This window comes from Triticum aestivum, chromosome 3A, assembly GCF_018294505.1.
Source record: "Triticum aestivum cultivar Chinese Spring chromosome 3A, IWGSC CS RefSeq v2.1, whole genome shotgun sequence".
In the NCBI taxonomy this organism is placed as follows: Eukaryota; Viridiplantae; Streptophyta; class Magnoliopsida; order Poales; family Poaceae; genus Triticum; species Triticum aestivum.
Genome location: NC_057800.1, coordinates 553,297,854 through 553,314,375, shown reverse-complemented (window position 1 = coordinate 553,314,375; position 16,522 = coordinate 553,297,854). Strand labels below are relative to the sequence as shown.

General features: G+C 43.5%; 1 long non-coding RNA gene across 1 annotated transcript; it reads left to right on the top strand.

The window, feature by feature from the left end:
- The first annotated feature begins 3,190 nt into the window (after nucleotides 1-3,190).
- LOC123062186 (uncharacterized) lies at nucleotides 3,191-7,525 on the top strand. The gene is made up of 3 exons (XR_006429577.1): nucleotides 3,191-3,699; nucleotides 3,793-5,657; nucleotides 5,743-7,525. It is a non-coding gene; the product is annotated as an uncharacterized lncRNA (long non-coding RNA).
- Nucleotides 7,526-16,522: the final 8,997 nt, after the last annotated feature.

The window sequence follows — 16,522 nt, the reverse complement described above, 5'->3', positions numbered from 1 at the left end:
ACGCATCTGAAGGAAACATGGTGTCCAAAATATTCACATGCGAGAAATATTTTGATTTGAGCACTCGAGTACAAAGGCTATTAGGGTTCTGGAGGATTCTCCAACATTGCCTCGCCACAAGGGCTTGGTTAAAGAGATGCATATATCTAAATCCCAAGCCGCCCCCTTTTTCGGTTTGATCATTTTCTCCCACGCCATCCAGTGCACTTTCCGATGACCTTGCTCATCTCCCCACCAGAAGTCCCGGATCAATTTCTCATAGTTTTCACAAAAACCTTTGGTCATATTAGAAATACCCATGGGGTATTTAGGGAGTTCTTGGCCTACTGCTTTGACATATACCTCTTTTGCGGCATGAGGCATGTACCTTTCACACCAACCCATGCATCTCCTTGAGAATCTTCCTATTATCGGCTGGAACTTCTCCTCTTTCATTCTCCCTTCTGGTGTGGGAAGGCCGAGGTGTTCACTCTCAAAAGATGAAGACACAACACAAAGAACATCTTTAATGCCTTGCTGCACCGCATCCGGGCATGCTTCGTTGAATAATAGTGAGCACTTTTGTGGACTGAGAAGTTGACCAGATCCCTTTTGAAAACAGTCAATGGCTTTCTTGATAGCCAATGCCTCTTGCACCGATGCTTTAAAGAAAAGGAAGCTATCGTCCGCGAATAAAAGGTTTGAGATACCCGGGCTGCCCCTAGCAACCTTAATCGGTGCCACCCTACCACCTGAGACCTCCTTGTTAAGAACTCTTGTCAAACAGTCAGCAAGAAGAAGGAAGAAGTAGGGGCTCAATGGATCCCTGTCGCAGACCCCTAGATGGTTGAAAAAAGTCCAGCAACTATCCATTCCAATTAATTGCATACCTCACTGACTTCACACAACTCATAGTCCAATCAATCCAAACTAGAGAGAACCCAATCTTCCTCAGCAACTTCTCCAGAAAATGCCAATCCACTCTATCACAGGCCTTGGCAAGGTCGAGCTTGTATGCACAATGGGTTTTGTTTGCATTCTTACTATGTTGTATCTTATGAAAACACTTGAAAGCGATAATAACATTATCTGTTATCATTCTCCTTGGAATGAATGCGCTTTGGGTTTCTGAAATTAGCTCATCTACGAGCGGACGGAGGCGGTTTACCAAACATTTGGACACCACTTTGTATATCGCATTGCATAAGCTGATCGAACGGTAATCCTTGAGGGTTTGGGGGTCCTTTCCTTTTGGGATTAGGCAGGTCACCGTATCATTTGCCCCAGATGGCATCAGCCCGGACTCAAAAAAACATGCGTACAACCTTGATTATTTCTGTCTTCAGGGTATTCTAGTTTTTTCTGAAAAATCTGGCTGGGAAACCATCGGGTCCCAGTGCTTTCATAGGCCCAATTTGAAAAAACAACATCAACAATTTCTTCGTGTGTAAAGTTTTTTTTCAAGCTTGCGTTCATGTCCTCGGTCACCCTGCAGTCGAGAAAGTTCGCGATTGTACTTGGGTAAATTTCCGAATCCTCTATGTAAAGGTCCATGAAGAATTGGGCCGCCATGGCCTTCATCTTATCCGAGTCATTTACCCAGCTCCCGGACTCATCTTTGATCTTACTAATGGTGTTCTTCTTCTGTCTCCACATTGCTTTTCGATGTAAGTACCTCGTGTTCTTATCCCCTTCTTCGATCTTACAAATGATTGAGTGCTTCCAGTAAATTTTTTATCTGTACAAATGTGACAGGAGATGCTGCGCACGCACGTGTGTTGAACTATGCACGTTATGCGGCATTCTTAATCGCCAAAGAAAAATCAGCACTCGTAGAGAAACAAACATTGACTGCCAGTATAAGCAAAAATGGCTAGCCCGAAATTGACCTGTTTGCAAACCGAGTGGACACCGGCTGCACCGAACTCTATATATGGTCAAAAAAGTAGCAGTCCCTTGTGTTTATTTGGCTTATTATGAGTTTTGGCAACCAATTCCATGCCACTATATATACGGAATTTGTACGGCTAATGGTAAGCCCAATTTATCACTCTTTTAAGGCTTGATTTGTCATTCTAAAATTGCACAAAGAAACAAACGTCTTCGAGTGTATTATGTGTAGGCAACTTGTTCAGATTCATTGGAATTGTGTTTCCCCATTCGGAAAGGGAAAAACACTACAGGAGAAACATCATAAAGCGAGTATGGAAACCACTTGGCAAAGATGAAACCCACCTTGGCAAAGACTTTGCCGAGTATTAAAGTTGGCAAAGTCAACTAGTCTTATCACTGGCCACCATAGGGAAGTAAGCCGAGTGTTATTCATCGTCCACTCGGTAGGGTTGGCCGAGTGTAAAATATGCACCCCACGGTAACATAACATAAAGGCACATGATGGTCCGCCGACGGAAACAAAGCTGAGTAGGCTGAGTGTCGTCGCTCGGCTTTCATCCTAGCCAGGAGTTAACCGGAGGACGCCACGTGTGCATAAAATACGCCGAGTGTCATAGATATGGTTCACGTATAGTCGTAAACCAAGCGTCGATGCAAACTACATTTTAGCCATATAAATTGAGTGCCTTGCATACAATTCATGACAGAGGCATAAACTGAGTGTCTTCTAGGAGCTTCATGGAGTAGGTACACGCCGAGAGTCGCCCAGAGCTTAAATGGTTGCCAATGATCAATCGTCCACTAGCTTATAAGCCGACTGTTCCCATCGAAACTTCATGGCGTAGGTATAAGCTAAGTGTCATCCCTTGGCTTATACATGCGCCGTGTTGTGCATTTGGTCTTGGATTACCAGATTGTGCCACGTGTCCCGTAGGTCGGGTGGGGCACCCGGTGTCTAGTATAAAACTCAGCTTACTGTACTATAGGTCTTTTTTCTTCTTGTTTATTGGATGTACCACCCCGGAAATTTATCACATATATAGACAACACATACACATACGTTGACCGTTTTAAGAAGAACTACGCATGTAAACTACAATATAACTAGCACATTGTAAAACAGTAAGACGGAGCTAGTTAGGAGCCTCCATAATGATTTGATGCTCCAAGCCGTCGGATCATGTGTACGAATGTGCTGGATTTGCTCAGTCATCAAGGTCGTTACGCACGTACTAAGCGCCGTTTGACGGGCCGCTGCTCCGCAGATTTAGCTGCCGTTTCTGTCAGCAATCCGGCTGTAAAGATAGAAGGCCCAGGTTCAGCCCAACATACAAAGCAGGCAGATCGTCCAGGTCTCTTCCTCTATCCCCGAGCGGCGGCGCAAGCCCTATCCCCAAGCTCCTCTGTTCGTCATCGTCCTTCGTCTCGACAGCGAGCTTCTGAAGCACGTCTGCTTAAGCGCCCGCTCCTTCCACTGCCCCTCTACTCTTCCTCCAAATGCCCCTATGGTGGGTGTCTTCTTTACTTTTTTTTGAGATGTCGTTCCTGCAGCTTTCTTCATGGCAGTTGACGCGGCCACGCGCGCCGGCGTCCATCGCCGATTGTCTTTCTCCTGTGCTCGACACCATGCCCTTGCAGTTCTAACGCGCGTCTCACCCCGTTTCGAACCTGAGATGCCTCTTCGTTCGACCCTCCCTTGACGGCGAAGTAGATTCGACAGAGCCGATCGTGACCTAGAGAGAGAAATCGTAGTTAGTCGACAGCGCTTGATCCTCCTTTTATGTCGCAGGATCGGCGTCCCCTCTTCTTTCGTGCTTACCCAGCAAGGTACGTGAACAACGTCTCTGCACCAACAGGCTGTAGAGATTAGATTCTGAACTACAACATCTGATTTTATGTTTGATCTATTGATAATTTCAGCTGGCTTGATAATCTCCAGGGAGGATGAAGTTGTTGATTTGTTGTGCTGATGCGTGATGAGCATCTCGGGAGGATGTAGTTGGAACAGTCGGTGTACTGTTTCGTATGCAGATTCCTTGACTTTGTTCCTCAATCCTGGAGGGGCGAGGTTTGAGTAATTTGTCTTCTTATGATGAATAAGATCAGAAGCTTAACTTGGAACATTGGAATTCATGTATTATGCATAGTTTTTTTACATGCGTTAGCTTTATTGGTTATATACGAATTTACTTTCAGATTATGTGAGCTCATTTTCTTTATGAAATTGTTCCTTGAATTACCTTGATACTTTAGCAATCTCCATGGGATCAGTTTTATAAGTTCAGTTTGGTGCTACTATTTGTTAGCTATTTGATCAAATGCTCATGTACTTTAAAGATTTACCTTGCATGTGCCTTTTTGTTCTGGTGCATTGCATGTTTAGTACACTGTAATTCTTGATATGTTTTACAGCTAGGCCATTAATTAGGTGGTGCAAGCCATTTTATGAGGTCGTTGTTGACAGCAGTGTCATGTTCAACTTTGAGAGCCAGTCTTCTTTTATCCATATTCAACTCTTGCTTGTCACGTATTCATCTCCTGTTGGGCAAGCTTATGTGCTGATGTTACATTTTGCAGGATTTTCATGTTTGTGCTTTGAGAGGTTCCTTGATTCAGCATCACCTTGGAAGCTGTTACTTTTCAGAGAACACCGGAAACCATATCCTTCTTTTTTTTCCTGTTGGCCATGCTATGACGCTTTACATTCAATTTTCTTTCTGCCTCCAAAAGATTTCTCGCATTAATTCAGCAAATTGCCTCGAAGGTACTTAGGAAATAATCATCTTCATATTTGAGGTGTTGTAGTTTCGAACACACATACTTATTAGATATTGGTACCATCTAAATTATAAAAGATATTTATACTATTTTTCTATTAAAATGGACGAGCGCGGCAATGCAGCGAGTTACGAGGCTCCACAGCGCCCTGAAGTCGCTGGCCGTCGGATGCTTCCATCGTACGTCCCCTGTGCATCTTCGTTTTTCAGTTGGGCCGCTGCTCCGCATAACTATTCAGGCTTGTTGCGGTTGATCGGGCCTGGGCGGGTGCACTGGCCCATTACATGATTCACTTTGCCTATGCCTGCATCGTCTTCTCTCTGCTTGTCCTTCACCTCCGCCGCCGCTGCCGCCACCGTTTCCTCTCCTTCACCAACCCGAGATGGGAAAAAAGACATGAAATAAAATTCCCACCATGACGTCTCCTCTACCATCCCCATGACCGGCGGGCAGCAAAGACGGAGAAAGGCAACGAGAGATAGATCCACCTGGCCGAGGAGGTGTGGCGGACCGTCAAGGCACGCCAATGACCTCTCCATGGCCATTGAGTTGGAGGAAGACACTATACTTTGTTCTGGTTGGGCGCCCTGTGGACCAAATCCGATGCAAGATGTCATAGCCAGTGCTGAGGGCAATGACACTAGCAATGGTGCGACGGGGCGGAGATAGTGTGGACTTGGTTCTCGCCGACCACAAATGGTGCTTTGCATAGATGGAGTAATGTGGAGCCCGCGTGGATCTACCGCGTCCGGAGCTTTTCGCACGAACTTCCGCCTCATCATTCTCACCTTAGGAGGACGTTGCACTCGTCAGCGGCGAGGCACCATGCTGGATCTGTTGCTGAGCTCATTTTGTTGGTTTTTCTGAACTTGGTTTAGGAATTTAATTCAGAATGTCCGCTCTGGCTGATGAACAACCACACGACAAATCAGTTGGCAAGCGGCGACGGAGGAAGGGAACCATATGGGAAACCTGAGCAGCTAACACTCGGATTAAATTATATAATTGTAAGTTATATCTATCATCTCACTATTCAAGCAAATTCATATGAACACAATTATTCGAGTTGAGGCGTTGTTCCTGCACAATCAGGTGTGTTTGCTGTTGAGGGTTGAAATCTTGCCTTGTGCACTTTCTTCCAAGACCCTGTAACTGAAGTGAGGATTTAATTTTGCGCTAAATGCATACCCAAAGGACCATTACTTTCAACGTTGAGCAAGTAGCTAGAAACGATGACACTACAATATTTGTTCTCTTTCGGTGGCATGTGGTACTGGTTGTGGAACTGGCAGAAACTCAATCTTCTACAAAGCTCAGGATAAAACAAGCAATTAACTATTGTTCTGTAAGTATATTGAGAAAATAATTATTTTTACAAAGTTGTAGTCACAAATTCATGTTAGAAAAATGACCTTTGGTTAGTAGTCTCACTGCAGCAGTTCCCATGGATCTATATCACGAGAATGGACACTTGAGAGACGCATATGACAAAGCCATATGCCTTACTAACGAATTTGATAGGGTAACCGATTACGAAGAACCATGCCTTCCACAAGTCTGTCCTGCCAGCTCTGGTTGCGTGGCACATCTAGAAAGAGCGAAATCAAAGGATTTTTGATAACACAACTTTGGATATTGCTGACCTTGTTACTTTGATTAGAGATGACTTCCTGACTGTAGGTCAGGCTTTTTGCGAGTAGACTTTTCTCTCTCTTATTTTCTTTGAATTCAGTACAGTATTTCCCTCTCTAATGAAAAGCAGAGTTCCTGCTGTTAACCGTCAAAAAGAAATACGCTTTGATGTTGTGCTATTAGCATTCAGTTTCTCATAGTATTTAATATTAGTACTTTCTGCTTATGACTATTCTGATTTGCACCTTAAATCACTAGGAATTAGTGTCAGCTTTTTCAGATGATTCTGGTTGATTCAAATTAACTGCTATGGCTTATGGCACACAGGAAACTTCGGTTAAGTTGCCACAACCTAGCCGTCTACTTGTTGGTTATCAATTGTTCTACATTCTCCGTCTTTCTTTCTCAATTGAACTTCATTTTTAGTTGTTCTTTTGCAAAGACGGACGGGCGCGGCAACGCGCGCCTTCATGTTCTAGTATCCATATAATCAAATAACGATCTCAGGACCATATCTAATATCCATACTAGCACATATCCATGTATAGACTCATATAAGCACATATAGATGATCTATTGGAGAAATAAGTCATGACCAACCAGCATAAGTCAGATAAGGAGTTTATTACCAACAAGCACCATACACTCTCAAAATAGAAGATGAGCTCTGTGGACATGAGCTCTAGGGTTGTTGTTGTGGAGGAGGAAGGGTATGCCTCGTCATAGCATTCATACTTTGTAGGAATATGTGCAAAACAAATTCTGGGCATTGTAGCAAACAATCTCACCGGATAATAGCCTTGGCTATGTATTATAGAAAAGAACTTACGTTCGCGTCGATGTACTAACCCTGCACAGGATAAGAGCAACACCACAATCATGATGAAATGGACGAAGATAATTGATGAGTGGATCTTTGCATCACTTTTAGAGTCCATTCTAGTAAAAAATCTCTCATGTCATATCCATCTAGCATTTTTTCACGTCCACAATGCATAGTTTCTAATCTTTACCCGCTTTCCCAAGTTCATTGTACAACTTTAAGTTTTTCTAATATTTCCTTTGTTTTGGTTGCTTTGTATGTGTATTGACATTTTTATGGACATGGAATATAAAAAAAGAACCAAGTGGGGAAAAACCTGAGGAGTTCTAGGCATTAGATTCAAGCCCTTTGGAGAGTTGGATATTTTAACATTTTTAAAAGTGCCCAAATTAAAGGTCCAATACCATAGGTATATGTAACACCCGGATGTAATTTACCTTATGTGTATCCCAACTCTTGCCATTCCTGGCACTAAGTTATTTTATTTCCTCATTGTCGAGTTTTTGTCTCCGTGTGTTTTGTCTTTGTCATGCATCTCATATCATGTCATCATGTGCATTGCATTTGCATACGTGTTCGTCTCATGCATCCGAGCATTTCCCCGTTGTCCGTTTTGCATTCCGGCGCTCCTATGTCCTCCGGTGGTCCTTTCTACCTCTTTTCGTGTGTGGGGGTTGAACATTTCTGGATTGGACCGAGACTTGTCATGCGGCCTTGGTTTACTACCAGTAGACCGCCTGTCAAGTTTCGTGCCATTTGGACTTCGTTTGATACTTCAACGGTTAACCGAGGGACCGAAAAGGCCTCGTGTGTGTTGCAGCCCAACACCCTTCCAATTTGGCCCAAAACCCACCAAAACCCCCTCCATCGTCTAGAGCGTTCGATCACGATCGCGTGGCCGAAAACCGCACTCCATTTGGAGTTTCCTAGCTCCCTCTACCTCTATAAATAGACCCCCTTCCGAAAATCCCGGATCCCCTCGTCTCAAACCCTAAAAAAAATCCCTCTCTGCCGCCAGACAATGTCCGTACCTAGCCGGACAATTTGCGCCGCCGCCGCCGGCCAACAGGGCGCCGCCACGCCAGCCCCGCGACGCCCCACATCGCCGCCGCCGCCCGAGGCCCGCCAGGCCCGCGGGAAGCCCCTGCGGCCCGGTCTGCCCGCCGCCGCCCGGGTCGTCCTCCTCCCCGCGTCCGACGTCCGCCGCCATCGCTGCTTCGCCGGTCACCGCCGGAGCCCGCCCGCGGCAAGCCTCGCCGCCGGCAACCGCGCCCGGCGCCGGCCACCGCTCCGGCCACCGCGACCCTCCTCGCCTCCTCCACCGCGGCCTCCAGCCTCCCTCGCTACTCTGGCCGCCGCGTTGTTCTTCGTCGCCGACGAACCTCGTGATCCGTGCACAGCTACAGTACCTCCAGATCCAGATCCAGACGTGGTCGACTTTTTCCCCGAACCCTAATTTTTCTTGCATACTTTGACATGCCATAACTCTGCATTCGTAGCTTCGATTCGTGTGTGTAGCATATCAAAATGTTCGTCTCGACGAGTACATCATTTCATCTCATTGCATCATTTTCATTTGAGCTCATCTTGATGCCCGAAATGCTATTGGAAGAGGGCTATGTGATGAATTTGTCAGATCTATTTCAGCAAATGGCCTTTTGTCATTTTTGCCATGATTAATGTGTGCATGCTATGATCCTGAGGTCTACATGTGTTTTGTAGAATGCCATGCCATATTTACATGGGTGTATGTCATGTATTTTTGTGATATTTGTGGTGACTAGCAAAAGCATGCAACGTAGCGTAATCGTTGATGCTGATTTCAGGGACTTAGAATTTCACAAAGTCCTTGTCCTGCTTTTGTTTTTATGCCATATGTTCATGTTGTTTCCTAGTGATCTGTGGCTCTTTTGAGGATGATCAGTAAGGATATTTTGTTAGCATTGTGGTGCTCTATCCATCCATGTCTTTGTTTGCAATTATGGAGCACCCTAGCTTGAGTCAATCGAGCTCTACTTTTGCTATAAAATGTTCCTGGCAGATTGTTGACATGTTTAGCGATTTTGCCGAGGATGTTGTTATTGATTCGTGCATGCTATGTTGTTGTTCTTGCCATGTATAGCTTCTATGCCATGTCTTCTTGATGGGTGTATGCTTAGTTTGTCATGCCATGCTCTGTAGTGAGTGCATCGAGCTCATAAACATGCCTACTTGTTAATCTGTTTGCATGCTCCAGTTTTTCACCAAGTCTGAATCTGTTTATGTTTTTGCTATGTTCACATGCTTGCAATTGTATTTTCTGATCCCTGTTGGCTCAAGGTCACTAAGGGACTTTTGTTATGTGCTTAGAATAGCTTCATGCCATGCCTTGCTTTGCCATGATATGTTCCTGTAGCATGTAGTTTTCATGCTCTAAAGATTGCTTCCTGATAATAAATTCCAGACTTGTGTTAATTTCACTAAGTCCGAAACCTATTATCATTTGCACTTTTGCCATGCTTGTTTGAACCTGTTAATGGATGAATTAGCTGTAGATCATTGTTCATCTTTTGTCAAGAATCATGAGTGGATCCCTGCCATGTATTTTGTTGTCATGTTTGAGTGCTGTAGCATATTTATCTTGATGCATTTAGATGGTTACTTGCTGATTATTGCAGACCGGTGCCATATTTGTTTTGCTTGCCATTTCCAAATAGTGCATCCGATTCTGGTGATCTTTATTCAATCGAAATCACCTCACCTTTCCAGTGGCACTCTTGGATTTCCAAGTTGAGGCCAGGTTCAATCATTTCTTTGCAAATCATGCATACGCATCACATACCGCATCCCGCATATCATACCATGTTTGCATCATGTTGCTTGAGCATTGCATGTGGTTGATTGTGCTCCTTTTGCTTGTTGTTCTTGTTTGGGTAGAGCCGGGAGACGAGTTCGTGAACGAGGAGCCCATTGAGTTCGCTTACGAGGATCAAGACAACTCTGAAAACTTTGCAGGCAAGATGACCATACCCTCGAAATCACTTCTATCTTTGCTTGCTAGATGCTCGCTCTTTTGCTATGCCTATGCTATGATACCTACCACTTTTTTATCATGCCTCCCAAATTTCCATGTCAAACCTCTAACCCACCATGTCCTAGCAAACCGTTGTTTGGCTATGTTACTGCTTTGCTCAGCCCCTCTTATAGCGTTGCTAGTTGCAGGTGAAGATTGGAGATAGTTCCTTGTTGGAACTTGTTTATTGTTGGGATATCACATTATTGTCTTGTTTATCTTAATGCACCTATATACTTGGTAAAGAGTGGAAGGTTCGGCCTTATGCCTAGTGTTTTGTTCCACTCTTGCCGCCCTAGTTTCAGTCATATCGGTGTTATGTTCCCGAATTTTGCGTTCCTTACACGGTTGGGTTATAATGGGAACCCCTTGACAGTTCGCCTTGAATAAAACTCCTCCAGCAATGCCCAACCTTGGTTTTACCATTTGCCACCTAGCCTCTTTTTCCCTTGGGTTTCCGGAGCCCAAGGGTCATCTTTATTTAACCCCCCCCCCCGGGCCAGTGCTCCTCTGAGTGTTGGTCCAAACTAGAGCCCCTTGCAGCGCCACCTCGGGGAAACTCGAGGGCTGGTTTTAGTTGTACGGATTGCTTATCTGAGTGTGCCCTGAGAACGAGATATGTGCAGCTCCTATCGGGATTTGTCAGCACATTCGGGCGGTGTTGCTGGACTTGTTTTACCATTGTCGAGGATGTCTTGTAACCGGGATGCCGAGTCTGATCGGATTGTCTTGGGAGAAGGAATATCCTTCGTTGACCATGAGAGCTTGTGATGGGCTAAGTTGGGACTCCCTGCAGGGATTTGAACTTCCGAAAGCCGTGCCCACGGTTATGGGCAGATGGGAATTTGTTAATGTCCGGCTGTAGATAACCTGAAACTTAACTTAATTAAAATGCACCAACCGCGTGTGTAACCGTGATGGTATCTTCTCGGCGGAGTCCGAGAAGTGAACACGGTGTTGGAGTAATGCTTGACGTAGGTTGTTCTAGGATCACTTCTTGATCATAGTTGTTCGACCGTGCTTTTGCCTTCTCTTCTTGCTCTCTTTTGCGATTATGTTAGCCACCATATAAGCTAGTCGCTTGTTGCAGCTCCACCTCATACCTTTACCTTTCCTATAAGCTTAAATAGTATTGATCGCGAGGGTGTGAGATTGCTGAGTCCCCGTGAGTCACAGTTTACTTCCAAACCAGATGCAGGTACCGATGATACCGTTCCAGATGACATGACCGAGCTCAAGTGGGAGTTTGATGAAGACTCTCGTCGTTACTACATGTCTTTCCCAGATGATCAATAGTGGTGCCCAGTGGGGCGATCGGGGACTTTATCGCATTTGGGGGTTGATCTTTATTTTGGTACCGTAGTCGGACCATGAGTGTATTAGATGAATGTAATGACTTATTCATGTATTTGTGTGACATGGCGAGTGTAAGCCAACTATGTACCCTTCCCCTTTATTTATTTACATGGGTTGTTGTGAAGATTACATCATTTGCGACATTGCTTTCAATACGGTTATGCCTCTAAGTCGTGCTTCGACTCGTAGGAGATATAGCCGCATCGAGGGCATTACAGTATATCAAGCTTTCTAAGGCAAATCCAACGAGTCCAAGAGCATCCAAATAGGAGTTCGTATGAGAAAATGATTGCAGAAATACGAACTTGCACATGCAGAGTACACGAGAGAAGATGGCGCTTGGTACGACTAGGCCAGATCATACTAACGCTCATACTAGCCTACGGATGCTGTGAAGTCGGGCATGACTTCCGCGATTCTTCATAGATTTTGTTCCGGTTTGTTCCTACCCGATCCTTAGACTAAGGGAGGTTATTGGGGGGGGGGATTTGGCTCTCCTACAACACTCATTACAAAAATGACACATCCGTCATGATACACATTCGTCACAATAGGTCATTTTTCTGTCACCCATGCACATCTGTGATGTTTTAATGATGAATCAAGATAGTCATACATGTGCTATCACGGATATGTTTGATGACAATAATCACTATTTCATCATGGAAGTGTTTACTTCCATGATGAAAAATGGCATGTCATGAAATTGGTTTCGTCAAGGGTAATCGACACGTGATAGCCACCGTAACAAGGCTTCATGTGAATATTGTTCATCTTTTGATGTGTGTGTTCAGGCCTCAAGACCATCTTGCCTGAACACCAAGAAAACAAAGTGATCTTTTTGTCCGATCTGATCATGCCCGCCTCATCCGCGACAAGTCTTTCGTACCAATGTGATATGGCGCACCTCGAAGTGACACATATTCTAGACGGTGCTATACTTGGGAGAACACTAACTACTTGATATTTGTGTGAGTGATCACCCTATAAAACACGTCTACCGCGCATCAAACATGGTGCATAAAAAGGGATTAACATCACAGAAAATTCATAATATTATGTGATATGACATAGTCCCTTCGCGCCGAGTAATGTCCCAGACGCCGTGTCCCCTTCGTTCAACACCTTTGATGTACAACACCATCTTCGTGTACGGCATAAGGTCGAAAAAAAAGTCCACCGGTGCATTATTATCATCTTCGTGTCCATGCAAGTATAACTATTGTTATCGCTATAGCTAATAAAATAAATGCATTACATGAAATTTGACATGCTCGTCCAATAAAAAAATCATATGGCTCATGCCATCATGTCATTCCATGACACGTGATACGTCTGCGTCGTATCTACTTTTCCAAACACTTTTGCCCTTGTTTTGGACTCCAACTTGTATGATTTGAATGGAACTAACCCGGATTGACGCTGTTTTCAGCAGAATTGCCATGGTGTTGTTTTATGTGCAGAAAACAAATATTCTCGGAATGACCTGAAACTCCACGGAACATCTTAGAAAAAATAATAAAAGATTCTCGCCAAAGATGAAGACCAGGGGGCCCACACCCTTCTCACGAGGGTGGGGGGCGCCCCCCCTAGGGCGCGCCCCCTACCTCGTGGGCCCTGGATGCCCTCCAACGCCAACTCCAACTCTATATATTTGCTTTCGGAGAGAAAAAAATAAGGGAGAAGAAATCATCGCGTTTTACGATACGGAGCCGCCGCCAAGCCCTAAAACCTCTCGGGAGGGCTAATCTGGAGTCCGTTCGGGGCTCCGGAGAGGGGGATCCGTCGCCGTCGTCATCATCAACCATCCTCCATCACCAATTTCATGATGCTCACCGCCGTGCGTGAGTAATTCCATCGTAGGCTTGCTGGACAGTGATAGGGTTGGATGAGATTTATCATGTAATCGAGTTAGTTTTGTTAGGGTTTGATCCCTAGTATCCATTATGTTCTGAGATTGATGTTGCTATGACTTTGCTATGCTTAATGCTTGTCACTAGGGCCCGAGTGCCATGATTTCAGATCTGAACCTATTATGTTTTCATGAATATATGTGAGTTCTTGATCCTATCTTGCAAGTCTATAGTCACCTACTATGTGTTATGATCCGGCAACCCCGAAGTGACAATAATCGGGACCACTCCCGGTGATGACCATAGTTTGAGGAGTTCATGTATTCACTATGTGCTAATGCTTTGTTCCGGTTCTCTATTAAAAGGAGGCCTTAATATCCCTTAGTTTCCAATAGGACCCCGCTGCCACGGGAGGGTAGGACAAAAGATGTCATGCAAGTTCTTTTCCATAAGCACGTATGACTATATACGAAATACATGCCTACATTACATTGATGAATTGGAGCTAGTTCTGTGTCACCCTATGTTATGACTGTTACATGATGAACCGCATCCGGCATAATTATCCATCACTGATCCGGTGCCTACGAGTTTTCCATATACTGGTTCTCGCTTATTTACTTTCCCGCTGCTACTGTTACAATCACTACAAAATACCAAAAACATTACTTTTGCTGTCTTTACTTTTGTTGCCACTACCACCACTATCATATTACTTTGCTACTAAACACTTTGCTGCAGATACTAAGTTTCCATGTGTGGTTGAATTGACAACTCAGCTGCTAATACTTGAGAATATTCTTTGGCTCCCCTTGTGTCGAATCAATAAATTTGGGTTGAATACTCTACCCTCGAAAGCTGTTGCGATCCCCTATACTTGTGGGTTATTAAGACTAATTTCTGCCGTTGCCGGGGAGCATAGCTCTATTATTTGAGTCACTTGGGATTTATATCTGCTGGACACTATGAAGAACTTGAGAGATCCAAAAACCAAGATCTATCCCTCAACTACGAGGGGAGGTAAGGAACTGCCATCTAGCTCTGCACTTGATTCACCTTCTATTATGAGTAAGTTAGTGACACCTACACCTGCTTCTGCTATTCGTTCTGATATGTCGCATGTTATTGATGATGCCACTTCTTCTATGCATGATACTTATGATGAAACTGCTTCTATGCCTGATACTACTGTGCCCCTTGGTGAATTTCTTGATGAACAAATTGCTAGGGCTAGAGAAAAAGAAATTATTGAATCTGAATACGATGATGATAGTGATGATGAAAATATGCCTGTTATTCCTGAGGGTTATCTTTTTGATATGGAATCTTCTGCCGCTATTTTAGCTTGCAAAGATAGATATGAGCTTAAGAGGTTATTAGTTAAATGGAACAAAGAATCACTTAGAGATAAAATGAAACCCGACCCTGCTTTTGCTACTTCACCTATTTGTGTTCCTGATAAGGATTATGAATTCTCTGTTGATCCTGATATAATTACTTTGGTTGAATCTGATCCGTTTTATGGCTATGAATCTGAAACTGTTGTGGCACATCTTACTAAGTTAAATGATATAGCTGCCCTGTTCACTAATGATGAGAGATCGCGTTACTTCTATATACTCAAAATATTTCCGTTCTCATTAAAGGGTGATGCTAAGATATGGTTTAATTCTCTTGATCCTGGTTGTGTGCGTAGTCCCCAGGATATGATTTATTACTTCTCTGCTAAATATTTCCCTGCTCATAAGAAACAAGCTGCTTTGAGGGAAATATACAACTTCGTGCAAATTAAAGAAGAGAGTCTCCCACAAGCTTGGGGGAGGCTTCTCAAGTTACTTAATGCTTTGCCTGATCATCCTCTTAAGAAACCTGAAATACTTGATATCTTTTATAATGGACTAACCGATGCTTCCAGAGATTACCTGGATAGTTGTGCTGGTTCTCTTTTCAGGGAAAGAACACCGGATGAAGCTGAAATTCTATTGAATAATATGTTGACAAATGAAAATAATTGGGCACCTCCTGAGCCAGCTCCTGAGCCACTCCTGCTCCAATTACTGAGTCTATTCCTAAACCAACTCCGAAGAAGAGAGGTGTTCTATTTCTCAGTCCCGAAGATATGCAAGAGGCAAAGAAATCTATGAAAGAAAAAGGTATTAAAGCTGAAGATGTTAAGAATTTACCTCCTATTGAAGAAATACATGGTCTTAATATACCGCCTGTTGAAGAAACATATGATCTCAATTCTTTATTTACTGAAGAACCTCCTGATCCCGATATCCCGACACATGTAGTAAAGGTAAATTCTCTCTATAGATATGATAAAGCTGAAGTTCCTCCTACTAAAATTGCTAGTCAGTGCTTGGATGAGTTTGATAACTTTATGTTTAAGCAAGACGACTTCAATGCTTATTTTGGTAGACAATTAAAAGAAAATGCTTATATGATTAGACGCTTGGGTGATTATATGGCTAATATTAAAGGTGAACTTAAACTTGTTAGCAAACATGCTTCTATGGTTACCACTCAAGTAGAACAAGTACTTAAGGCTCAAAAAGAAGTGCTTGATGAAATGAATAGTAAGAAAAATGATTATGCTGTTAGAGTGGCTACTAGAACTGGTAGAATGACTCAGGAACCTTTGTATCCTGAAGGCCACCCTAAGAGAATCGAGCAAGATTCTCAAAGAAATAATATTGATGTTCCTAGTTCTTCTAAAAAGAAGAAGAAGAAAAATGATAGAACTGTGCAAACTTCTAGTGAACCTATTGCTGAACCACCTGATAATCCAAATGATATTTCTATGTCTGATGCTGAAACACAATCTGGTAATGAACATGAACCTAATGAAAATATTAATAATGATGTTCATGATGATGCTCAACCTAGTAATGACAATGATGTAGAAGTTGAACCTGCTGTTGATCTTGATAACCCACAATCAAAGAATCAACGTTATGATAAAAGAGACTTTGTTGCTAGGAAACATGGTAAAGAAAGGGAACCTTGGGTTCAGAAACCCATGCCTTTTCCTCCGAAACCATCCAAGAAAAAGGATGATGAGGATTTTGAGCGCTTTGCTGAAATGATTAGGCCTATCTTTTTGCGTACGAGATTAACTGATGTGCTCAAAACAAATCCTTATGCTAAATATAT